Below are 26844 nucleotides of genomic sequence, written 5' to 3' on the forward strand. Positions count from 1 at the left end.
ATGATTGAAAAAGAAAAAAAAGAATTAACCAAAGCAATTTTGGTCGGAGCTTATTGACTTCAGCAATGAAAGAGACTAAAAAATATATTGCAAATATACTTTTTTTTTTTTTCCTGCATGTCAGTGAGCACAGTTTTAGTACCTAGCACATGACAAAATAAAGTTGGATTTTGCCACCAAAATTCATGTCTTTGCTTTGTGATTAATATAAACATTAAACATATTAAAATGTATTTTAAATGTGTTTTATATGAACTAGTTGGGCTAAAGTTGAAATAGATCATATCAAGAGTTTGGAATGAGAGAAATAATTTATAGATTAATGATAAAAATAAGTAGATAAGATTAAAAAAAAGGGGGGTGGGGGTATGGAATTCTTTGGGTAAACCTCAGATAAGCTTCTAAATGTAAAAAAATAGCCAAGCAGATTTGAACGTTGCTGTAATTGCTTACTGCTGACATCTTGTAAAAATAACGTGAAATCTGCTGAACATACCATAGTCTTTCTATACTTAACATGGTGGGTTTGATTCTGTGTCCTGCAAATCTGAGATCTCCCATGAGGGCTGGCAGATAATGAGATGGGAAATCTGCACCCTTCTGAAGTGACAGCTGGAGGCCAGGTTGCCTGGGATGCTGTTTGCAGAGTTATGGGGATGAGGGACATTTTGCACTTGCCTTGAATCCTTAGAGAAACTTACATGTAGAGTTAAGAATATTATGAACTCAAAGGCCAGATCTTGTTTGCTTGTCGCAGGCAAGGGTTTTACCAGTCAGTAAAGTCAACAGGATGCTGAGTTGGAGAAGTTGAAGTGGTATCCATTGTATATTTATTTTCCCTAAAAACATACCTACTGAAAGCTGTGCTGTGGAGAGGGAATAATGGGTAGCAGCACTACATGAATCTCAGTTCTGGAATCCACAAATGAACGAATTTCAGATGTGCTCAGTTCTGGCTTTAAAACTGTTCTACTGAAATCAGAGGAAATTTCACTACTGAAGGGTAGCTTAGTTACATCAATGCCAAGCTAGCCTGGAAATCTCTTCCATCTAGTATTTCAGAAAGCATTCCTTATACTCCAACATTTAATGGTAACATCAAATGAAATTAAATTTATTTGTTTTTATTGAAAAGTTTCAATTGCTTTAAATCAAGGACAGTTTAAATTTCCTGCAGGCGGTATTCAGCTACTGCAGTGCAAGCTCTTCCTGTGACTGCCGGTAGACAGTTGTCCAAAGGCCCTTTTACAATGCAGTGCAGGGCAGCAAGATCAAATTTAAATAAATGCTTCATGACGTTAGGAAGACATGACTTTAATCTCTACGTTTGACACCAGCATATTGGTGGTTGTCTTTATCCACATTTTAACATTTTCTCTGTTTATTCTTTCATTGTTCTCATTCTTCTTCTCCATTGTCTGCCTTTCCTTATTTATTTCTATCTTCTTATATTACTTAATTCTTCAGCTGCTTGCATTTTTCCTGTTAACACTGCACAATGCTGCAGATAAGGGCAGGTGGAAAAGCTGCTGCTGAGTAGCATCTGAAGTGCATCTGCTCTGGTGTGACAGACCAGCTGCATGCTTCAAATGCCAACTACTTGATCTTGTTCATTTACTCTACTGGAATTACGTGTTTGTCCTTGTGTGTGCATGGTCACATGAGTACCCAGAGCTAACCCAAAGCAGTAAGAGTCTACAGCCCAGGCCACCCAGCAGGAACGCAGTTGCCTCCAACACTTGTTCTTTCCTTGTTTTCCTGTTCCAGAGGTACATACTGTGGCTTCCACAGCTTACTCTGTGTCCTCTTTTGCTTTTTGCACTTCACTTCTGTCACCATTTATCCCATTTTCACCTCTTGGTTTTGAACAGAAATATTCCCCATTTCTTCTAGGAAATTTGTGAAGCCTGTAAGCAAAAGTGATATGTTTTTCTAGGTTTTGGGGTGAAGGGAGAAACAAAAGCTTAACTGAAGATAGCTCCTTTGAAGTCTGCTGACATTAGCGAGTGCTGTACTGCCAAGGGAGATGCGTGACAAGGGGCTTGGGGCTAGGTGGGGACTGGCCTACTTGGTCTAAAACCCCAGAAAATAAATCAGGAAAGCACATCGTTACCATAGCAAAATTATTGTTTTGCTAGACTATGGTAAAAAAAAAAAATGAACTGCTTTTGTTCAAGAAGCCTTTGTTCATGGCGCAGTAATATCTGGAAGCTTAAAACAGGTTAAGATACTACATCGTCAATTCTCTGTGGAATTTAAATGTAAGCTTTTCTGGTTTGTATTCCTGATTTTATGGGGGAGGGTGTTTACTTTCTGTGTGTTAGAGACCATATATTTGTGCCACTGATTATGTGTAAAGATTAAAGCAGTTTAGGAACAGAGCCTGTATATTACCTGCCAGTTTTTAATGGGTCCTAATGAGTAAGTGGAACGATACTCCTTTTGGGACATTGGATCAGACTTATATCCCTGACTGGAATTTCCACAGGATTGTATTCAGCAAATTGTTGTAAATTAAAATTTGTTGGCTCTGCCACAGCCAAAGCAAATCATGTTACTGGCAGAAGTAATCACACCATACATTTTTGAAGTAAAGTACTTACCTGCCATGATTCTCTTAATGTTCGTATTTCAATCGTCCCTTTTAAAAATAAAATAATATGTTAATAATTTGGAAAGCAAAAGCATGCAGTTTAGCTTATTAATATTTTTGTGTATTTATTTCATATTGAGATTGTACAGTGCCCTGAAGTGTTTATATGAGGGCCATTTTATTAATGTAAGATTGATTGATTAAAGAAAGTCACAAGATGAGCATAAATAGAAAAATGTCTGTGTCCAAGAAAATTTATTGCTTCTAAAATATAAAAGCAATCCACATTCCCATTATGTTTTGATTTGTATGTTTGCAATAGAAAATATTTTGTGTTTCACAAGTAGCATGTGTATCATACAGTGTAGGATGTTGCTATGGGAATTGTTTTACTCATTTATTATGAAATTTGATGCAGAAATGAGAATTTAAATAAATGCTTAAATTAACTTGTGCCCTTCGTTTTGTTTTAAACTTTTTTTCTTAATCAATTGAACAGATTAAATTCATTCCACACAGTTGCTTCTTTATAAGCAAATATAATTTCTTATCTTATGAAAATCAAAGCTGAATGCTTTGGTCACTGTTTCTTTAGCTCTTGCCATTGGTTTAAATCACCAGGGTAAGAGGATTTGCTGCTGTGGCAATATCATCCAAAAGGCAATTAAAAAAATTGAAGATATATACAGATACCTCTGTATGTAACCTGCTGAATGTGGGGAGTTGTACTGCAGCTCTGCAGTTATGTCAGACAGCTTCACAAAAGTTACAGGCAACATTTGGACCCTACATACTTTGTGCTTTGAAAAGATGAATTCAGATTTCTTCATATGATTTAAAGTTCTTTTCCAGAAAGTTGCAAAGAATCTGAGAGGAGTGTGGTTAAAGCACAATTAGGGTGTTACAGAGCAACTACTTACAGCAACCAAGTAAAAAATAATTGAAAAAGCATGTAATTATGTTTTAATATATGTCCCAACTTAGAAACTAATAACTTGTGCAAATTTTTCATCATAAAATATCAAGTTATTATATGCAAGTTGTTACATGCTTCACTTTTGTACTGACTGGTAAGGAAGATCAGTAGGACTAGATTTATATTCATTTACTGATGTTCTTATCCTGCTACACAGCATATACATGTTAATATAATACCATTGACTTCAGTCATAATTAGAAATAACATGAGCATTTATGTTGTTTTTGAACAACAACAACAAAAAAAGGATAAAAGTATACATGTGAAATGTTCTTTCTTCTTCACTGAAGATCTTGTTATGTTAATGAAAATTTCTGCTAACAAAAAGTGATTGACTTCCTTGGGGTGCACCTATGTAGCTTTTGTCATGTGGGCAGGACATAAATCTTTCAGGAAAACAGAGAACAATTTATGAAATATTCACTAGAAAAGTATTTTAAAGAGATAATGGTTTATAGCATTTTTTTTCTTCCTAAGGAACTGGATCCTTGTATTGCAGTTAGGATACCCTGTAGATTAGATATTTGAACATGTACCTTTTAGTTTACTTGCACAATATAAAGCTCATGAATAATCCCTTTTATGTATCCTTGAGCATGCATGTTGAGAGAGATCTTGAGAGAGTTCTCTCGAAATCACATGAAGATTCTTTCTGGTTCATGTTTGAAATACTTTGTGTATGATATATTCGCAAGCAAAGTGGTGCCCAGTATTCTGTTACATCCCTTGTCCTCCTGCTCAGTGCACTGTTTCTGTAGTATCATCCCTCCATAAAAACTGTATGAGAAGAAAAGATTGGAAAGTTGAAAAGGTCAAGTTTCCTTCAGTACCCCATCCTGTGATTTTGTATAGGTATCAGTGGCTGCTATTTTTTTTTTCCTGCTGACGCTGAAATGCAAGTATAACAAAATAACATTATCAAATGAGTATATCCAAAAGTAATGTGATTGGAAATGCCTAAAAGTCAAAGTAGATGACCTGGACTCTCTTGAAATCTAAAGACAGATTCACAGAGGACAGTAGCCCAGTATCTGGTGTATCTAATAGGCCACAGGTCTCTGTTGACTAGCTGCAACCAGCTATACCACCATCATGGCTGAAGGCAGCATTTAGTAACAGCATATGGCTCCACCAGCATGACGCAGCATCAATCACTCTCCAGAACTTAGGGCACACTCCATTTGCCTTTCTGCTGCTTTCTAGGAAAAAGGCCTCTTCTTTTTGATGACTATCATTCAGTAGTTAGAGATGAGGATCAGGACAGTAGTGAGTGTGCTTTTAGATTCATCTAATTTACAGGACGAAAATAGATCCCCCAGGACTACCCTCCTCCCTGTTCAGGGATGGCCAGATTCTGCCCTGCCCACCTCTGTCCAGAAGTGGACAGCCCCCACCTCTCCTGGACCTCAGCCCACATGCAGCTGCCAGCCCCTGTGGCTTTCTAACACTTTAATGTGTATTTACATTTAAGCCTGCCAGACACTAACATTCTTTCTCTTTTCCTCACTTGGACACAACTTGAAGTTTTTAGAAGAATAGCATCCTTCTTTCTTTTCTAATATTTTTTTTTTTTTTTCTCCTCCTAATAGTCTCCTTTATCCTGTTTGTTCAAGTCAGCTCTCTTCTCTGGACTTTCTTAGTCTTCTTTGATAGGTTGCATGCATTTCTTCTGAGCTTGCAAAAGGTGTCTTTAATCAGTCTCTGTGCCATCTGTGAAGATGTGACACTTGTAGCTGTCTTTTTTCTTCCTTTTAACAAGCTTACTCATTTTTATTCAGTGACCCTCTTTGAAATAGTGGTAGATTTTTTTGATTTTTTTTTCCTTTTGTTGCCCCTTCAAGGACATAAATTCCAATCTGCATCAAAGCAGTTATTGACTGTGGCTAGAAATTTACTTTGGGTCATAGCCCAATGTAAGGTTCACTCCTACAAGACAGATAGAAATATCTAACAGCCCTAATTTTTATCTGCCATACTTGTAGGGACATTTCAGTGTTATGAAGGTGCTCTGTTTCTTAGGTTTCTTTAGGGATTAGATCAGAATATGGGTTTTATTTATGTTCTTTGTCTTTCTTGATGTCATCTCTTTTGGCTACAGTTGAAGGAATAGGTGTTGGTTGTTTAACATGAATAGAATGTCAAATTCCAGATGGATGTGATAATCAAGAGCAGTTGTTCTTATTTTCATACAAAATCTGTATATTTTTATGAGCTGACTCTGTGTGTGAGATAAACCTGAATCACAGAATCAGAGTAGTTGAAGTTGAAAGGGACCTCTGGAGGTCATCTGATCTAACTCTCTAAAGCGTACTGTATGGAAATACAGGATAGCTGAAGACTGGATTAGGCATTTGCTTCTGTGGGGAGAGCTGGTCTGTATGTACAAGTTCTCTCTCTGCAGTTTGGTGTGGCTCTAAGTAGGCAAGTGAGGAGTAGATGACTGAGAGAAGTGAGAGCAGCATCCTCTAGAGAGGCCTGTAGAGGCCTCTCATCACAAACTGTGAGAAAGAACACACTGTCAATGACATAGCAGTCTCCGCTTTCCAAAAGACATGGCAAATGAAGTCATACCCAATGTTGGTGTCAGGGTAAGGACCTCTGCAAGGACCTGATTATGTCACGGACATATTTTGCAATGATTGTCTGCAGCTGACCTCGGTGTTTGGATCAGTATTGAACCAACCTCAGAAGCAGTGTATGCAGTCCTGCAGGTGCCCAAACTGAACACGTGGTAAGGCCATGGAAGCCTCATGTTGATGAGGGAGTAACCCACTGTTCAGCCAAACTGGGAAACATCTACTTAGCAAATGCTGCTAACGGTCAGCTGATGGAGATGTTTGCAATTAGTGGAATGGTTATCTGTATTTTCATGGTGGCGTTTTTGGCAGGAATTTGTAATTGTATAAGTTATCTTATAACCTTTCTGTATTTGTTATTTTCTCTCCCATTTTTCATAGTTTTTTATTTTATTTATTTTATTTATTTTTTCCTGTTTTCCTTCTGGTTTTTAGCAGTTTGATGGGGAGTAAAGGGGTGGTCAGGAGCTGTCTTCTTGCAATATATGTTTTTTCTTGTGTATTTGGTTGATTAGATGGGTTTCCATCTGCATTTCTTGGGAGTGGAGATAAACTTTTTTTTTTTTTTTTAATGAGTATTTAATATATTTGTTTAGGTGGGATTCTTGGGAATGGAGAATAAACAGGGGCTAGATGCTCCACATGCAGAGCATCATTAGAATAACTGCTAAGTGGCAGGACAAATTGAATTGGAGCTCAGTGATGCAAGTTCTACAGAAGAGAAAGGCAGAGAAGAGGAAGGGACTTTCCCTACAGAAAAGAGTTGGAATGCGTAGAGATATTCTGTGTGGAGGTGCTGATTCAGTGTAAGGGAAAATATTTTCACTAAACTGACAGTTATGTAGCAGAACAAGTTTCCTAGAGAAACCAGGTTGCAAAATCTGTTTTTTTGAAAGTTTTGAAGATGTGTCTGGCTGATGTCCTAAGCAACCAAGTCTAAATTCAGACAATTTTTTAAGCAAGACTTTGGACAAGACAACTTCCTGGGTCTCTCCTAGTGTTAGTGAAAACATCTGTAATAATGGTGCATGCATCATGGCAGAAGGGTAAGGTGCTCTTTGACTTTATGTTTTGCTAATTTGTAAATCTCAAAACACATCTCTCTACAAGAACAAATTAAATACATAAGAAAACCTATGATGTTCCTTTATAATATTTTCTAAAGTTGTTGCTTTTACATTCTTGTCTGATAGTGTTCCTGAATCCCTTCTGGTCAAGTCACATGGAAACATGGGAGAAACAGAAAAGTTGTAATCCTGTAAATAATAAACAAAATTGCAGTGTCATTGTGTTTGTGGTATAAGTAAACTAGTATTGTAGTTCAAACAGTTTTGGACTAGTTATTTCCCTTTTTTTTTTTTTTTTAATGTTCTTCTCCCACCAGTTCCTGTAGGCTGCTGCAGTTTAATATAAGAGGCATAAGAAAATTCAGCAACAAGTGGGAAGTGGATCTTCTTTGAACTGTCTTACACTAAATCATATGTTTTCAGAAGGAAGACAGACATGCCTGAAGATAAAGTAAGGCATAGTATCTGCTCATGTTGGATAAATAGTTTAGAAATCTCCATGAATATGATATTGGCTCGTGCATACTTAAGAGATTAGTGTCAACATGGGTTATCTATCATGTAAATACAAGTCAAGCAAGTTAGACCTGCCTCAGGGGTGGTTTAGTCTGTATACCCAGCTATTCAGACAACCTTCCTGTGAAGGTTTGGAAAGAGAAGACTTTGCTCCAGGCTTTCTGTTTATTCATACTGTCTCCATTTTCTCCATTGTGTCTTAATAAGTAATCAATGTCCTATTAATTTTTAGTACAAGTAAGATCTGAATGGAGAAAACAATTGAGCCCCTCCCAGCCCTCTGCACCCAAATGAGCTGTTATGTATAACCTGTACATCATTTACAGGTGACTCCAGCTCAGACAGACCCAACACACTGGGACATTTCAGAAGTACAAAATATATTTAGTCCATCATATTTTTTTTCCTTTTTTTCTGTCACTACACAATTCCTACAGCATTAAATACTAGATTTTTAATGGTTGTCTGTAATTTTTATTATTTTTTCTTGACAAATTTCTTTGCAGTGTTGTGTGATGTGATTAATTGAGTACAGATATTTTGATGAGGAAATTCCATTTTTGAAAATTCAAGATTAATTTTAGTGGTATGGAAATTCTGTAAGTACATAGCTTTTGTTTAAAATTTTGGAAAAGAGAAAGTTGCAGGAGGTTAACAACTCAAGGAGAAGTGTTCAGGAATTAATTATTTTCTCTGTGCCAGGTAAAAAAAAAAAAAAGATTGTTTGCTCCCACAACCACGGTGCTTCTGTTTAGACCTAATGATAACAAAATGTAGCCTTCATTTGTCTAAGTATTAATGTAGAGTGGCATGTAAAAATTAGCTAATGAGATCACAGTAGTATGAAGGTCTTTTTGTAGGCTCATTTAACTTTGGAATGATTATAAAACATAACTATTAATTTATTTTGCATGTTCTTGTTAATTATAATGGCATCCAGTAGTGCTCATCTAGTTATGAGCTTCTGAGTGTTTCCCAGTCATGGAACCTGTCCAATTCAATTCTTAGATTCAGGAAGAAAAGCAGTACTTTTTTTTTTTTTTTTTTTTCCCTATTTGCAGTACTATGATCTACATAACACTCTTTAAAAATGCATTTTTTTTAAAGTGTAAAGTAATGTCTTGAAGTAGTTTAAATATAAGAAAAATATATAGTCTGATTATTAAGTAACTTTAAACATTTTTATTTCATACTTCTAAAATATATACATATCTTAACGATGTATTTTCAAATAAAATTCAGGATGTCCAATTGACATAATGCAAATTAAGACTTGCTCCAAAGTCCTATTATAAATTAGGACTTCTTTTGTTTTTAATTGCACAGGATTGCTATATGTTTGAAAGGTGGAAGATATGAATACCAGTGAACATATATGCTATTAAAATAGTGTCAGTGTCTCTAACAAGTAATTCTTGTTTCACTGAAACCAGCTGTGTCTTTGGCCCTATCTTCAGATCAGCAAGCATATCTAAATATATCTAATATATGTGACCTTCAACCATGTTCTAGAATACTCCTGAATGCTTTGTTGAGTTGAAATATTTTATACAACTACCTACATAAAATAGTAATGCACAATTTAAAAGACGTTTAGACGTAGAGCTTAGGGATATGGTTTAGTGGGGATTGTTAGCGTTAGGTAGAGGTTGGACTCGATGATCTTGAGGTCTTTTCCAACCTAGAAATTCTGTGATTCTGTGAATTTGAAACATTTTTAATAGAAAAATGTGCATGGGCAGGCCTGACATGAAATAGAGACACATCAGAATGGCTGCTATCTAATAAATAGTAGAAATGTTTAAAAGCTTTAGTGTACTTCTGTGGAATTACTTAAATTTTCAAAAGGTACCAAAGGCCACTGACAAGCCAGGATAATGAATGTGAGCAGGTGATCTAAATATATATATATATACATATAAGTTATTGTAGACAGAGTTCAAATATATAACAGGTAAACTTATCCTAATAATTTATGATCTAAGTAAAATGAGCTAAGAGATGAATCCAATAATTAAATGAAAGAGTTAAAGAGAATTGTTTACAGTATGTGGGCACTGTATTTGTTTATTTAAGTTTCAAAAGAATATCTTCATCTGGAGATGAATTTGGATTTCATTTTGAATTATTTTGTTATGTTTTAGTGATTTCTGAAACAACTGTGACAATTCACATAAATAAGAGCCAAATCCTGTTAGTTGTACTCATAATGAACAATGTAAAAAATCTAGTGCAGGATGTGATATAGCATCAGCATATCTTATGACAAAATACTACACGACCCGTATAACAATGTCCGTGTGTGAAAAGGGAACTATCACTTGTAAAGCTTTTATACTAGATGGATGATCATAATTTTATCATCAAATAATAGTTGTTTTAAGAGACTGCTGTAAATTGCACTGGAATGTAATGTAAATGAAGTGTAGGTCAAATTATACATTTCTAAAGGTGAAGATTTATACTGGTAAAAAGTTCATAAGTAAGGCCTGCCATCTATCTGATGCACATATGTCACATGTGCTATGTGCATGCCTTCCTACTGTGAATTTCTTTGTTGATTTTTGAAAATTCTAGAAATCCTGATCATTCAAAAAGAACAAAGATAAAATATTAATGACTGAGACTAGCCAGTGTAGCTATTTCCAAATTGAGACTTATTTGTAAGTGAATAATTATGATAAAATGATATCACCAAAAATTTTTTACAAGAAGTCTGTGTCTCACCAAAATAGGTCATGCTTTGATGTAAGATTTCATATAACTATCATGTATTGGGTTTCTTTCCGGGATGAAGCAAAATGTGATGTTTAATAGGATCTAGACTGAGAAATCTGATTATCTGAAACATTTTTGGAGTAAAGGAATACAGGGAAAAAAAATAAGAATACAGATACTGATGTTCAAGGCCCACATACTAACATCTGTCAACAGACAACACATATGGTTGGAGAAATAAGCATACTTTGTATTTCTGTGTAGACTTTAATTGAAGAAGAAAATTCAGAGGCATAGCTACATATACAATATTTTAACAGAAAACAGAAGAGAAACGTAAATGCTTCTTCCAATTGGTTGGACATTGCCGTTTTGGATGTAGGATAACCACATGACCATCGCACAAAGTTTCATTGACACATATTTTACTTTGCAGCAACTTTTAAGAATTGCCACCCATCTTCACCTCCTCCTGTTTGCCTTAGGATCCTTACCTGTTTTTAACATTTTCTTCTTTTTTCTCTTTGTATTAAGAGCTCATAAGATTTCGTTCTCATTTCCCAGTGCTGTCCTACTGTGCAGAGGTTTCACGTAGTGTTTATTCCTCCAGCCTGTCGTTCTCTGCTCTTCCTTCTTCACTTGCTCTACTACAGAGGCTGCCAGGTAGCTTTCAGTTTTCTAGGAACTTCGACCTTCCCAGCAGGTTTTGTTATACTCTACAAACAAAGGAAGAAGTTAGAACTGGAACTCTTTTAAATGTCCAAACATCTTGTAACAAAGTGTGTATTAATAATGCCAGTTGGAACACAGATTTTTTTTTAACTGTGGGAAAGCAGATTTCTCTTTATAAAATTCTATATTCATTTTACTCTTTAGTCTGCTTCTGTCTGACCTTGTCAGCAAGGGAGAATTGCCGAGAGGCACTGTTGAGAGGCTACTTCAGAAGTCACAGAGTTTCAGATGCTAAGGCTATGTCTATATAAGCAAATTAAACCATGATTGGAAATATTTCCAGGCCCCTGCCACATTCTTACTCCTTGCAAACTAGCATTGCTCCAGAAATTTTGACAGTGGAAGACTGACCAATGTCATCTACCTGGATTTCTGTAAGGCCTTTGACATGGTCCCACACAATGTCCTTATCTCTAGATAGGAAAGATACATATTTGAAGGGTAGACTATTCAGTGGATGAGGAATTGACTAGATGGCCACATCCAGACATTTGTGGCCAACATCTCTATGTCCAGGTGAGGGCTGATGACTAGTGGTGTCCCTCAGGGGTCCATTTTGGGACCAGTATTGTTTGGTATCTTTATCAATGACATAGACAGTGGAATTGAATGCACCCTCATCAAGTTCATAGACAACACCAAGCAGAGTGGTGCAGTCAATACAGAAGGAAGGGATGCCATCCAAAGGGACCTGGACAAGCTTGAGAATTGGGCCCACGTGAACCTAATGAGGTTCAACAAGTCCAAGTGCAAGGTGCTGCACCTGGGCCAGGGCAATCCCACGCAGGAGTACAGACTAGGAGAAGAACTCATTGAGAGCAGCCCTGCAGAGACGGACTTGGAGTTCTGATGAATGGAAAGCTTGATATGATCCAGCAATGTGTGCTTGCAGCCCAGAAGGCCAACTGTGTCCTGGGCTGCAAAGGGGGTGATTGTCCCCCTCTATTCTGCCATTGTGAGACCCCACTTGGAGTACTGCTTCCAGATCTGGGACCCCCAGCGCAAGAAGGATATGGAGAAGGAGCTGTTAGAGTGGGTCCAGAGGAGGGCTACAAAGATAATGAATAACCTGTTCTGTGAAGAAAGGCTGAGCGAGCTGGGGATGGTCAGCTTGGAGAAGGCTCTGTGGAGACCTCATTGCAGCCTTTCAGTAAAGGGGGCCTATGAAAAGGAAGAAGAGTGACTTTTTACATGGGCAGATAGTGATAGAACAAGGGAGAATGGATTTAAACTGAAAGAGTGGAGATTTTGATTACATGTTAGGAGGAAAGTCTTTACTCAGAGGATGGTGAGACCCTAGAACAGGTTGCCCAGAGAAGTTGTGGATGCCCATCCCTGCAGCTGTTCAAGACCAGGTTGGATGGGGCCCCGGGCAACCTGATCTAGTGGGTGGCATCTTTGTCCATGTCAGGGGGTGGTGGAGCTAGGTAATCTTTAAGGTTCCTTCCAACCCAAGCCATTCTATGATGCTATTAAAATTTTCAGACATTCATTTGGCCATTTCCTTTAGCTTGAATGCCGGCCCTGTATTTTTGGAGGGTATGTCAGTATTCTAGCATAGATATAGGCTGGTCTTTGCCATATGATTTCATCAAACAGAAATGTGCTCAGACATTGCTTCATTTGGTAGCATAGATGCAATGTCGAGAAACTTTCTACAGACCTTCATGGTCTTTATTTCTTTTGCCTTGTCCAACGCTCTTCTTTTAACGCAATCTTATAATCTCAGCATTCAAGCTGTTCTTTTCTTCTTGTCCTTTCAGCCTCCCTAAAATACATATAGATTTAAATTTCATTGCTGTGCTGTCTCCCAGCTTCTGTAACTTCCTTAACATGACTGAACGTATTGGTAGTTGATACTATGTACAATTCTTTGTCAAGAACAAACTACTTCAGGGAAGCTTCCTACTTGCTTGTCTTCAGATCTGTGAATAATAAAAATAGAATTAACAAAATAAGACCGGACTTTGAGTCATGCCTTATCTGTCCCTCTACTGCAAGGCAGAGCCTCAATGAACAATTATATTTCTTTGTGGAATAGTGAAGGTACTCTTTAAGCTGACTACTTGTTAAAAGAATCTTTCTCTTTAATCTCGCTCGGTCTTTTACCCAAAATATTTTTGTCAAAATAGAAAAATTGAAAATTATAACTATTTTTTTTTCTTTCAGAATACTTATGAACCAGGTTATGCACAGTGGAACTAATTAGGGGATGTGATAAGATCTTTCCTGTTTTGCTTTTGTTGAATGATATCTAAATAGCTGTAAATATTCCTCTCTGTCTTTTCAGGATGGTGATACTGGAATTGATTTTGGACATCACTCCAGTTCAAGATTGAAGTTTAAGGTCTTCTTGAGGTTCAGAAGAAGGAGGTGAGTACACATGAAACATTACAAATCATTTGAGTGTTATCTTCTGCAACTTTGTTTTGTCCAGGAATTGCTGTTCTTGCTTATCAGTCCATATTCAAATATCTGATCTCTCCTTCCTCTGATTCACTGAGCTATATGACTACTTGTGTTCTGGCTAAATAACAGAGAATATTGAAGTCATGTAGGCTTTCCCTGGTTTTTGAGGGCCTGACACAAAAAACAAGTGAATACACTGTTGTCTCACCAAGGTCTCTGGAACCTTGAAGGAGGTGGAGTGCAGTGAAGAAAACTTCAGTATAACAAGTCAGATTTTAGCTCCACCCTGCAGGAGTGGAGCACTTCTTAAAGTTAGGAAAAACAATACCATATATATTTCTAGAAGAAAGGGAAAATAGCAAGATTATTCTTTAAGAATGAACAAAAGTATGGTATAAAAGATATTGTATTGGTGTAGTCTCTTGCATTTACTCTGAGTCTTTCTGCAGTAACACTTTTGGAATCTCTTAGTTGGCTTCTGCTTTAAAAGGAATTCAGTACAGTTAATAGGAAGGAAATAACAGTGATCACAGCTATAGTTTTGCTCTTTAAGTTACTTACTCCTGCATCTTCAGTGACTACAGTTAAGGCTCACTATACAGTTTTGTTACACCAGCTGCATTAAGGTTATGATAATTTGCTCAGACAATTCTATTAGATTATAATTACATATTTTTTCTAACAATAATTTAACAATTAAAAGACAAGGTAAGATTAGTAATGAATCCCCGTGTTTGTATATTCCTAGTTTGCTGAAACAGGAATTACCTGTGCTCCATTGGGAACCAGGAATATTCCATAATGTTAAAGACCATGAGTTCAAATCTTGTCTGAACTGTGGTGTGTTAACTGTCTGAACCTGCCTGTAAAGAATCACTGTTTGTGGACATAGTACTACCTTGGGACTTGGCACGCCTGCACTTAATAATAATATTAATATTATGATTAGTACTATTAATACTTAATACTTTGCTTGCTCCAATGATTAGTGTAAGATAAGAGCTTAGGAAGACACTGGCATCTATTTCAGATTTTTCACACATGCTATTGCAACAAAGAATTAATGTCCATGGTAGATGTAATTTTTCACATTTTGCTATTGCTACAGGAGTAGAAAATAGAGAGAATTTGAGAATATTTCTATCATTTTACAAATTCAAAATTTTAGGCAATATTGTCATGTATAAGTTTCAAAACTTGTTCAACAGGTGCCAGGTACTGCATCTACTAGATGCAGGTTTCAGCAATGTACAAAAAACTAACTCACCCTAATAGCAACCAAGCTCAGTTGCTTCTATGTACACCGCTATTTCTGTAGTAAATGCATATCATTTCCCTGTATGCCCTGTGTAGCAACTGCTAAGGCATTATGAAACATTCAAAACCACCTATATTCTCCTTATTATTAATATTGCCATCTTCGTGGACTGATGACTTGGAAGGTAAGGAAAAGAAATAGTTCCAGGAGCAGTTGATGATGGTAAGAGTAATTAGTGCTGAAACTGTGTTTATAACAAGTTCTCTAAAGTTTCACCATCTGGCAGGAAGCACAGACCTGTTTAACCTAATTCAAAGTGCTACCAAACAAGAGAGTCCTGATATGTGTTTCACTGTGGCTCTCTTTACCCATTGGGGAAAATTCCTTTCTTCCAATTTAATTTCACCTTCTTCTAAGGACTTAAGGCACAGTCCTGAAGGTTATGGCATGACTCTGGTGGAACTATAAAAAAATAAAATAAGAAAAAAGAGGAAAAAAGATACAATTTTAACTTTAGCAGTGCTGTAAATCAACGGATATATACAGCACTGTACAGAGAAACTGTAGACAATGCTGGTATCACACAGAAATTTGTGTATGGTTATATATTAATATGTAGTAATGTATTTACAAAACAGTGGTTTTTTTTTTTTTCTTATATTACCTAGAGGAGAAACCAGTGAAAAAGGTCAGATTCATTGCTTTCTAGCTCGCAATGAAAGTATGACTAGATTCTTATCACGTATTTATACATATGTGTCTGAGAGGTGTAACTTGTCCTTAGTAATACTACATTCTTCATAGACAGTTTCTATGAAGTAGTAGTATTTTGGAAAACAGTTTGGTTTGGTAGAAGTGTAGCTATCTGTTTTATTAAAGTGTAGTAACTGAAATCTGGTGAGCCAATGATTTTTTTTTTTTTTTACTTTTAAGATTTTTTTTTTCTGGAAATTTACTGTGTTCTGTACCAAATAATGTCAGAAATGCAGTAACACCGACTTGTGCATCTATAATAGTTTGGCAGTATCATTTTATTGAATTCCAATACGTCTGGAACTTAAGGCACATGAAGGAAAGTAACAGTTATTCTGTTTCCTCCATTATTTTTTTTCCATAACTTGAAGTTGAATACAATCTATAAAAATGCTTTTTGTGAAGAATGCCAAAATCTTTTTTGGCCTTTTTAGCACTGGTCTCTATTTCTTTCAATATGTGAAAGTGGAGAGGGAATGTGTTTGTAGTCCATGAGGAAATAGCAGTAAATTTTGAATGCTAGTTCTTTAGGATGTCGTATAGGGTTGATTTTTTTTTTTTTTTTTTTTTTTTTTATTATGGCAGGACATAGTGTCTTTCCACAGACTGAAAACTAGTATTCAGTTGTAAAAGTGGTGATAAAAATATATAAAATTAAAGTTGCATTCATGGGTAATTTTTTAATTAGCATGAAGATTTTTGTATGCTTTCTATTCCACCTTTCGTTAAACGACTTAGTTTAGGAGGAAGTTTGAGAAAACTGAGTTAGAGTTGGAAAAACTGAAACCAAGACAAAAATCCATATTGGAAAAACACAAAAGCAGTGAAAAAATGTTCTATTTTTAGACTGATGACTTAAATGGGGACTTTTGGGGACTATTAGCAGTCCAGTTACTTCTGGATTTTCAGACTAAATTAGGTTTTGACAAAAAAGCTAAGGTAGTTTTCTAAATGTGAATATTTAAAGTATTTTCTGTGTTACTGAACTGAATTGTAGTTATATAATTAATTAATATTAAATTGATCTAGCTTTACTGTCCCATTTTGGCAATTTGTGGAAAAGGAGATGTGCTTATTCTTGGATTTTTCTCATGTATGTACATTGTCTACCTACCAAATATCTGGTCTCTCTCTAAATAGTTATTTTGCATAGGGCAAAAATAAAATTTTGCATTAAAATATTGTAAGATTAGTAAAAAGATAACTCATAGTTATCTTGCAGCTGAACTTGAACTCTCCTAAGAGCCATGGGAGGACACATTGCTTGTGATCATGTCAATGACCAAGGTGTGAAACATCAGATACCAGTAAATCATACAAGTCATTCCATTAGCTGAATAATGAATTGGCATTAGCTATGTCCGTGAAGAAAGCTAAGCCTTCCACACATCCAGTCAGAAGGCAAGTAAGTTTTGATATTGGCATAGGTGGAGAAGGATATACAGCAGACAGAAAAATACATCTTTGCTTTCCCAAAAGTGACTGGATTGGGGCTGACTGGCTTTATCTTCAGTCCAGTTTCCACCAGGAAGACTCTGAAGCATAAACAGTACTTTATTTATTTAAGGAATTGTATTAGAACAGAGACACTGTTACTTGTAGAATATTGAATGATCTTTGAGGGGTGATTGGGAATAGCTGTAAATTACTGATCTGGGGGAGCCTGAATGCAATGAAAATGAAGGTAACTTCTGTCAAAAAGTAGTGTATATTGATAAAATCGAATTTGTGTCCTGGAACTAGGAGGTAGTAAATTTTTGCTATGATTATACAAAATATCAAACTATGGATTTAAACTGGTCAGCTTTTCAATTCAGCTGAACATTAAGTACAGTCTTAATGGTCTGATTTGCTGGGAAGAGTACTATTACAATAATCAAGCCCATATCAAATACGAACTTGCATCTCTTATTACAAAGTTTGAGCTTTGGGAGATATTTTCACAGCATCTAGGAGTGATGCCCCACATTTCTTGGAATTAGTCCTTAATGATACCATCTTCAGAGATGAGCCGTTGCTCAAATACCGTGATTATTTTGTGGTTTCTCTCATGGAATTTTTTAAGGAAAAGCTAGTTGAAATCTGATGTTTTTTCAAATAATTGTATGACCTGAAGGAGAGGTAGTGTGCATCTTAATAATTTTATGCTTCTTTTTTTCCTGTGTGACATGAATAAGAGAGGTGAGAACTCTTAATTTTTAACTGAACTGGATACAGGTTTCTAAATGTGGCCTGCTTGAGAACAGAGAACCATTACTGTAGTTGTCATGTAAAATAAAGTTGGAGTCTGAAGCTCCTTTTTAGCTGTCAGCTTTATTAAGGAGCTACTGGTGTGTTGAGCTAGGCACACACATTATATAAGCAGTGTATGGTAGTGTCTAGGGAGAATTTTCGCTCTCTTCACTGCTGCTTTATTAGGTCTCACTCACTCATTCACTGTTGCCCTGTCTTACAGTGCTGCAGCTTTCTGGCTGCAACTCACAGCACAGTAGGTCTAATGTAGATTGACGCCTTTGCCAGAGGACTGATTGAAACTTGTGTCTCATAGTTGCTAATGCTCACTGAACCATTTTATTGAAGATAAAGTAAATAAAATAGATTGCCATATGAGAATTCTCTGAAATCAAATGGAATAATTTGACAGGTTTAAGCCCATGAAAGAGCCCAGGCATTGAAGCAGACAGGAATACTTTTTATGCACAATATACCAGGAAAAGGTGTCTGCTGGCTCAGTGTTAATCTTTTAATGGTTTTTACCAAAACTATAATTGCTGAAAATCTTATAAACATTTCCAATGGAATTTCTGTTGTTTAAATTGCTACTTCTCTGTGGACTTCTAATTTATTTTTATTTATTTGATTTAAGAGCAATGGATATACTGATTTTATCTTCTTTATTGCTCCTGATCCTTTAAGAGACTAGTCATGATCATGTCAATGACCAAGGTGTGAAATATTTGATGGCAGTGAATCATTCAAGTTATTCCGTCAGTTGGGTAATGGCTTGGCATTAACTATGTCCACAAAGAAGGTTAAGCCTTCCATGCGTCCAGTTGGAAAAGAAAACGTGGATCACCAGTCCCTTAAAATTTAATTTAAAAAGATTCAATGTGGTACTATTTGTAGAGTGCATTGCAAGATCTTAAAGGTTAACTAAGGGTGAGTTTATTATTTGAGAAAATAATTATGTGAAATAATGCAAAATAGATTACTACTTTTAAAGGTTTTAAAAATTACTAAGTAACATAATTTTGAATATTACATGTAAAGGTGCTAAAATAAGCCCTGATATTTCTAAAGACATGTGATCCAGTGATCCAGTACATTATAGATATGAACTTCTAAGGCTATTGTGCCAAACTATTTAGAATAATTGTCAACAAGACCCAAATATTCACATTTTTCTTTTATAAAGAATTTCTGCAGCTGAGCAGTGTAGTATGTCTGTATTATTTTTAGAAGTAAGATCATTCATACGAATAAGCAAGTTAAGCTGCAACAGACAACACGTACCTCTTACTCATTTACCTGGATGGCAATGAGCATTGGTCTTTTTAGTCACACTAGTGGTCACGCTAGTAGTCACACACTAGTGGGTGTGTGACTAGGAGCAGGAGTACACACGAGTTGTGACTTGGACTGCTTCAAGAAAGCAAGACACTCAGATGATAGTTTAATACAATAAATTACTTAAAACTCTCCTAGAGTTACCAGATGAAATAAGATCAAATATATTAAAAAGTATATGAACAATGTTTGCGGGTACCTTGGATTTCTACCTTGACAACACAGTCATTTGGATACCAAATATATTCATTTTGCCAATACCAAATATATTCACTTTTTAAGAATATATTATTTATGTTTAAACAAAATTACTATGTTTGTATGTGTGTGTGTTAGACCAATTATATTTTATTTTTTTAAGTTCAATAAATTTATTATAAAAGACTATTGTTGGTACTTAAGGATGAGATGGTTGTGAGGTTTCACAAATACTGGTTTTGAAATAAATTATGAATGAGCTATTTGAAAAAGGCTTTCAGGAGTGAGTTGACAGACTGGAAAAACATAGTAAGGATGGATTTCCAGATTAACTGGTAGCCAGAATACACAGTTATTTGTGCTAATGTGAGCACTGACAGGGATGGTGCTAGTCAAAATCATATTTCCAATGTGATTGTGAATAAATCTAAGAAAATGTGAATGATATTCTCAGTTTTTCCTGTCTCGGTCATATTTTTAAAAGGGAAAATTACTCTGTCGTGTTTATAATCCAGAGCACTGGCACCAGCTGTGTTCTGGAGAGATCTTTTCTCTTTGTTGTTGTTGCCATGCTGATGATTGTATGTGTCTGGCCAAACTTATAATGCTCTCACAGCATCCCAGACTTTGAATTTCCACACTTGAAAAGCAAAATTTAATGGCTGGTGTGCCAGCAAGATAGGGTTTCCCATCCTCCTAAAGGTAGTCTCTTCTCATTCATCATATCACACATGTAACAGGATAAAAGAGGCATCAGCAGCTTTGACTTTCTATAGGAGGGACAGGAGGAATCATGAGTCTTTCCTAATCCCCATTTTAGTTCTTTCACTTTCCTCTTCTGCATTCTATGAAATAAATTTCTCAGAAAGTGTCATCTTTTGGAGGAGGCAACAGAAAACATGAATTTAATAAATCTTAATTATATATGTGGAGTTTATTTGATTGCTTTTAGAGTTAAACTCCCTAAAAAGCTGATTTTATTTTAGGTTTGTATTTTTAAGTGGTGCTTGTTGACTGTCTTGGAGAGTGATTTCTTTTCTCTTCTGGAAAATGCATTATGGGATCTGGCAAAGAATGAGGTAATTTTTTTGATGTGGGCATTGTCATCTAAGAACTGGACAAAGATCACTGTCCCTTAGGAACAGGGCCTCAGAATTTTTAATGCTGTCTGTAAAACAGCTATTTAGTGATAATTGTTGTCAGTTATGGTGTACCTGAGATAGGTTTTTAGTGGTGATTTGAAGGGGAAAACCATGCTTAACTGGTTTTACACAATTCAAATGTACTGAGTTTAATTTTTGAAGGAACTTAAGTTTTCTTTTTCTTTTCCTGAGGTTGAGTCATCTCTAGAAACTAGGTAATATTTTGGTTCATGTGGTTTCTCTGGTCCTACAGCCATGCATACATGTATAGATTTCATTTCATTACATGCATGAAAATTCAGTGAATTATGATAGATCCAGTAAAGGTTCTGCAGAAGAAGAAAATACCAGGTATTTTCTAGGCTGCAAATGTATAGCTGCTTGCATATAATATAAACAATATATAAAGTCTTTTCAAAAATAAGGTATAGGAGTCAGAGCATTAGCACGTACAAAACAAAAAATTAATTCTAGAATCTATATACTTATTATTTTACTCATTATGTATTTTTATAAGTAACTGCACTATTGGGAAACAGACTAAAATTCCAATTCATTGTTGTATACTTGAAGAAGAAACTGAGTTAAATTTTGGTTTACGTTTATTGAAATATACATAGATGTTACTGTGATTGAATTGAATTCACAGCCTAATACTATTTTGTATTATTTTGGTCAAGCTAACTAAACATATCAAGTTAGAAGAGATGGATATTGTGATATGACAAAGATGTGACCTTGTGTTTTCAATGTTTTGCAACTAACTTTGAAGCTAGTATTTATCATCTGAACAGGGTGTAATACAATCAGTTTGGTGAATATTTAGCCTTCTTCCTTTTAAGGAAGAAATATCTTTTACATGGACAGTTACCATTAATTTTTACTTTGTTATCTGTTCACTGTGAGATATAATTTTTGGCACAATACAAATGCAGTTCTCTACTTCCATCACTTATTGAAGAATTAACACATAGAAGATTTCTACTCAACCAAAAGACGTTTATATTATTTTATGTAATCGTTATTTTTCTCAAATTAGATTGTTACTAATTGTTTAATAAAAAGTTCAGAATTTTGTAATCTTTGCATTAGCATCCCATCACAACTTCTAACTGCAGATTTTGCCTCAGAAAAGTTTATCTCTGATGGTCATGTGGACCAGATGAATGAGAGCACCATTATTTATTTTATTTTTACAAATATGGCTGATCAGCTGAACTGAATTACCAAATTGAATGTTAAAATAAGCTAAGGTTTCTCTTTTGACAAAATTATTTTGTATTGACCTTTTTGAGCCACAGTGTTGCAAAACATGTTGAATGTAAGCACACCCATTTGTAAAGTCTTTTTTTACTGCAGAAGTATTAGACTTACCTTTCTCAATAATCCTTTTAATAGCTAAAGCACATAATTTAATAGAAAGGTGCTGCAGTTCTAAATATCTCTGTCCTTCCGTAGCAATTCATCATTGCCACTACACAAGAACTTGTGTTTTCTTCCTTTCTCTCCTTCAGCGTAATACCAAAGGCTCCCCAGCTGATGCAGTGGAAAATCCATTGTCTTAGACCAAGACATTTAACCATATCAGCTTGAGCTGTGTTACTTGGCTTTGAAGAACAGTTGCTTAGGAGGGTTCATATGGTTTCTTTGTCAACCCCTGAGTGGCAGCAGGCAGCATTGGTGTTGGGGAGGTAACAAACAGCAGGGGAAGGAGGGAGAAGGCAGGAGCATCCTTAACTGCTGCAGCTGTTTGCTAAATGAACATATGTCTAAGCCCTTGAGCGCCCACAGAACATCTTTGTACAGGTCAATGCTTAAATCACAAGCATAAATTGAAGGAATGCAGGGTTCAGGTGTCCTAAAATAAGTTTGATCTGAGCACCTGTTTATTTGCTTTCTAACACTAGGCCTTCTGTTTTGGAAGTTCAGCTGTTCTTTACTTTCCATTGTAAAAGATAATGGGGTAATGCAGTTAGTTATATCAAAGTAATATTTTTCTCTAAAATTGTGCCTGTTGGACTTTTAGAAAAATGAATATTTGCTTTTTCTCCGTCTCTCATTTTCTATGGTGAAAATGGAAGATTTGCTAAATATTGTACTTTTGGACTATCTGAGAGATAGAAGTCATGTAGTATTAATGTTACTGCAGTCTTATCATTTATATTCTTTTAATTTTGCAATTCAGAAATATTTTTAGTTCAAGGTATTTAAAATTTATTTGATTTATTAGGCTTGGGAAATATGTATATTGAATTGGTTGAATATATTTGATAGGACAGTGTTTTGAAGTTATTACATTATGAACTTGAATACCCTGTCCAATTCTTTAAAGATCCTAGAAGATAGAGAATATGATTTAATTATCTCTTTTTCATTTTACTAACTTGACCTGTGTTCCTAGCCTCTAGACAAAGAAAAAACAAGTACTGTGAGCAACTGGCAGTTGATATTAAGGAGGTATCTCCCATATCTCTCTCACATCTTGTAGTAACAGCCAGTCCTCAGTATGGAAGCGAGATTTCCCCAGAAATATTCCATCCCCCAGCTGGCTTCATCTTTCAGGTTCTACCCCAAAAAACTCTCTTTTCTGTGTTAGGTCTAGCTGTGCATAAACGCCTGGGTCAATAGCCTAAGGATGGTTTTTGAGAGTGGCCAATTTGGTCTTCTGCAAGAGATAAGTACAATATATAAGCTGTTTTTGTGGTGTGAATCAGGTGTTTCAGGTAGAAGTTGACCATAGCTATTTGTTTTTGTGGAAGACACTGGATGCTGTCTTACAACCTACTAAGGATTTCTCTGTTTTCTAGGAAAAAAAAAACACACTAGAGCAAAATCCTAAGATGTTCTAATATTTAGGATCTAAGTCTGTTGGGGCAGTGAAGGCTGATGATAGTTTGGGTGAAGGTAGGGGGAATTTGTTCCATCTGACAGTGAAAGTCTTGTATCATGATAATACATTAGGCTATGCTGAAATCATACAGGAATAGATAAGCCTTTTTAGAAAGCCCATGTTTGACAGAAGTGTTAGAGAGAAATTTTCAGTCATCCATGCAGGAGATTTGCACAGTACTGGCAGTCTATAGTAAAAACTATTTTTGCCGCATCTTTTGATTGCCTTTGCAGCTGCCAATTTTAAATGGAAAATACAAAGCTTTTAATGAAATTGTAGTTGTAGATGACTATTTTGGTTTCTAGATTATAGTATCAAACAGTATTATTATATATTAATAGATAAAAATTTAAAGTATAAGGTGACAAACACCAAGAGTGACTTCAAACAGCCAAAATGACCCATACTCTTCCTCCAGCAAAAAAACAGATTCCTGCAACTATGGAGGAAGTTATCAGGGAGCTTTAATTGAATTGCTTGGTGCTTTGATATGTTTTAGATTTGATCTATGTGCTGTTCATTTCCCTTAATCCAGTAACATTGCTAGTTATTTGCACTATGCTAGTGTATGGCTACTTCTCTGAAAGCTTAACAATTATGATTATAGTAGGACTGTAGGATGAAAAAATGTTCTGTGATTTCAAACTGTGTAATAATACAGGAATGAAAAGTATGTTGTTTAATTGTTTGGTTTTGCCATGTAGTATTATAGTTGCTGTTAAATATGACTTTTCAATAGCTAATATAAGAAAAGAATTAAAAACAACAGAAAAATAGGTTTGACCTCATTTGACCTTTCTGACGTTCAGTCAGTTAAAAGGTTTGTAAGATGTTTAATTACCAAATGGTATGATCATTATTCATCTCATCATTTGATATATAATGTCAAGTGAATTGCCTCCCTAGAGTGCACTGTGTTTCACAGATCAATAGATTTAGTAAGAGCTTGAAGGAGAGCTTTATACATTCATAGAAAAGAAGGAAAAGTATATCCGCCTTGTAAAATGGCTTATGTAGCTATTCTGTGAGCTTGACAGCATTACTATTTTATTTACTTCTCAGGAATACAGAATCCTGTATCACAAAGGCATTTATTAAAATATATTAAAATGCTTTATTGAAATTTAAAAATACTGCTTCTGTCTTACTTTACATAATACAGTAGCTTTAAAAGTCTGTCCTGAACATCTCCACTGAATTGTAGATACAGCTTCATTCAAAACCGTTAAAATAATTATGCTTATTATAACTGATTTTTTGCTTTGACACTGCACAACAAACATGCTATGACAAAAGGCTGTCTAAATACACGATTGCTTAAACTCTTCACATTTTGTTTTCCTGCATTTTTAAATAGGTATAGGTACTTTTAACTTTTTTTTTTTTTTCATTTTTTCCCCCCCAATTCATTGTGATTTCCAAGAATACATATGCACACATGGAGGGAAAAACAAACAAACAAACCAAAAACAAACCTTGCCCCTAAATCAGCTAATTTAATACTTATGCATTTAGAATATTTTTCTTATGATTTTTTTTAATTAGTTGCAGAAAGGATAATTACATATAGGATACTTGATGTTTACTTTGTTTCTTCCTGACGCCAGGGATTTGGCCATGCCTGTCTGATCCCTTAACTCTGAGGCAAGGGGTTTCCAAGTGACTGAACCAGACTCCAGGGGGAGGTCAGGCACTGCATTTGTTGCTTTCCTTTCTTAGCAAAGTTTTAGCTACTCAATTTGCAATCTTGACTTACCAGTTTTCTGCTTAAAAAGTAAGAAAATAAAAACATCTCTCATTGGTAACTGTTACATTAATAAGGATAAGCTTTTTATCCTAAATTTCCGCCTTCTAGTTGGTGCCTGTGTCAGTCAGGCACTGAGGAAGCTGTAGTTCTGCAAAGCAAATCCTCCTGCCTGTGGGACGCAGGCAACATTTACTTGAAAATTCTCCTTCCTTATTCATGTCACTTACAACCCATCATCTACTCAAAGATTAATTTGAATTGTGAACAATATCTAAGCTTCCATAATCCCTTGCTCTTGTCCTTTTTCTTGAGCTGCTGTGCTGTGACAGAGAGGCCTCTGTCACAGTGCCTTGTTCCTCAGGCCTACCTAGAGTAACTCCTGCCAGGAGCTGTTTGATTTTTTTAGCAAGGAAATCCTTGCCTGTTTTTTGAAAAACCTGGAGAAATTGTCAGGAGGCTTTTGCAGTCTAATGTGCTCAATGTCTGTAATTTTTGTAAATGTAAAACCTGATTTGTCCAGGCTCCTTTCACCAGCACTTTCTGAGACCAGATGGAGTTATGTCAAGTCTAGGCAGTGTTTCTGAGCTTTCCTGTGCTTGTACTCACAGTATTTTTCAACAAGTTAACAAATCGAATAATACCAATTTCTGTAATAGCTAAGATAGCTGGAATACACACCACATTGTCCTTTTTACTTATTTTGCAAATGTCCCTTGCCACCACTTATTCTTTACCACTTCCTTGAGTGTCTCTGAGCAAAAATACTAATTCAGTAGTTTTCTCTCTTCTAAATGATGTAACCACTGCTTGTTCAGACCTTCTCAGCAAGGGGCTAGGATTTTAAAAGAAATGCAGGAAATCTGCAGGTTTTTCTACTGAGGTTGAACATCCATCCATGTTTTTGTCAATGAGAACGCTTAAGCATGGTTGAAGTAGCTAATGTTGGAATTCTGCAGAAGAACTGTTTTTGATGACACATTCATCTGTGGCTTGCCTTGACAAAGTTTGAAACATCTGGACTTGATCTAGAAATATGTACATTTTATTTCAAGACTGAATAGATCTTTGGATGAATAGCCATCATATAACACCTCTTAACATGTAACACCATCATCTTAACATTTAACACCACATTTAACATCTCTTAGGACTGTGTATATCAACAGTCATATCTTGTAATATGTTCTTAAAGTTAGAGCACCCTTCATGTCTTAGCATGTGCTATACATTTACTGCTTAACAGTAAATAGCTTAATATAAAGTGTATTTGAAGTGTGAAATCAATTTTGGGTGAAAATAATACAACTATTTAATTGCAGCATGATGTCAATGTCATCATATGGTAGGTGCTGTGGTAAAGCAAAGTACAGCAATGCTTTGAGAGAAGCATGGCAGCAGTCATGAGTAAAGCTTTTCCATAGTGCTTACATGAAGAGAGTGCAGTGGTATGAGTAAGGGCATTGAAGCAACAGTGGCCAGTGAACTGTCATATTTTAAGCAGCATTTCTTTTTTTTTTTTGTTTGGCATAGAAAGCAGAGCATCTTCTCAGTGCTTGCATGCAAAATTCTTACAAGTAAATTCTCAGAAGAAAAGGCAGTTAAGAAAAAGTTTCAGTTAAAACTAAGGAATATCTATGCACATGTTTTCTTCAAGCTTCAGGTATAAATATTGTTGAACCCATGCACAGAACTGTTTAAA

At 35.6% G+C, this 26844-nt stretch overlaps 1 protein-coding gene across 8 annotated transcripts in view; it reads left to right on the forward strand.

Annotated features, from left to right (window-relative positions):
* The window catches only part of FOXP2 (forkhead box P2), a 431190-nt gene that overhangs the window by 115808 nt on the left and 288538 nt on the right, over positions 1-26844 (forward strand). For all 8 annotated transcript variants that reach the window (XM_082769279.1, XM_082769278.1, XM_082769283.1 and 5 more), the window contains one exon: positions 13472-13554. The gene's annotated coding sequence lies outside the window, so the exon portion shown is untranslated. The remainder of the gene's footprint in view (positions 1-13471; positions 13555-26844) is intronic.

This window comes from Aythya marila, assembly GCF_965140915.1.
Source record: "Aythya marila genome assembly, chromosome: 1".
In the NCBI taxonomy this organism is placed as follows: Eukaryota; Metazoa; Chordata; class Aves; order Anseriformes; family Anatidae; genus Aythya; species Aythya marila.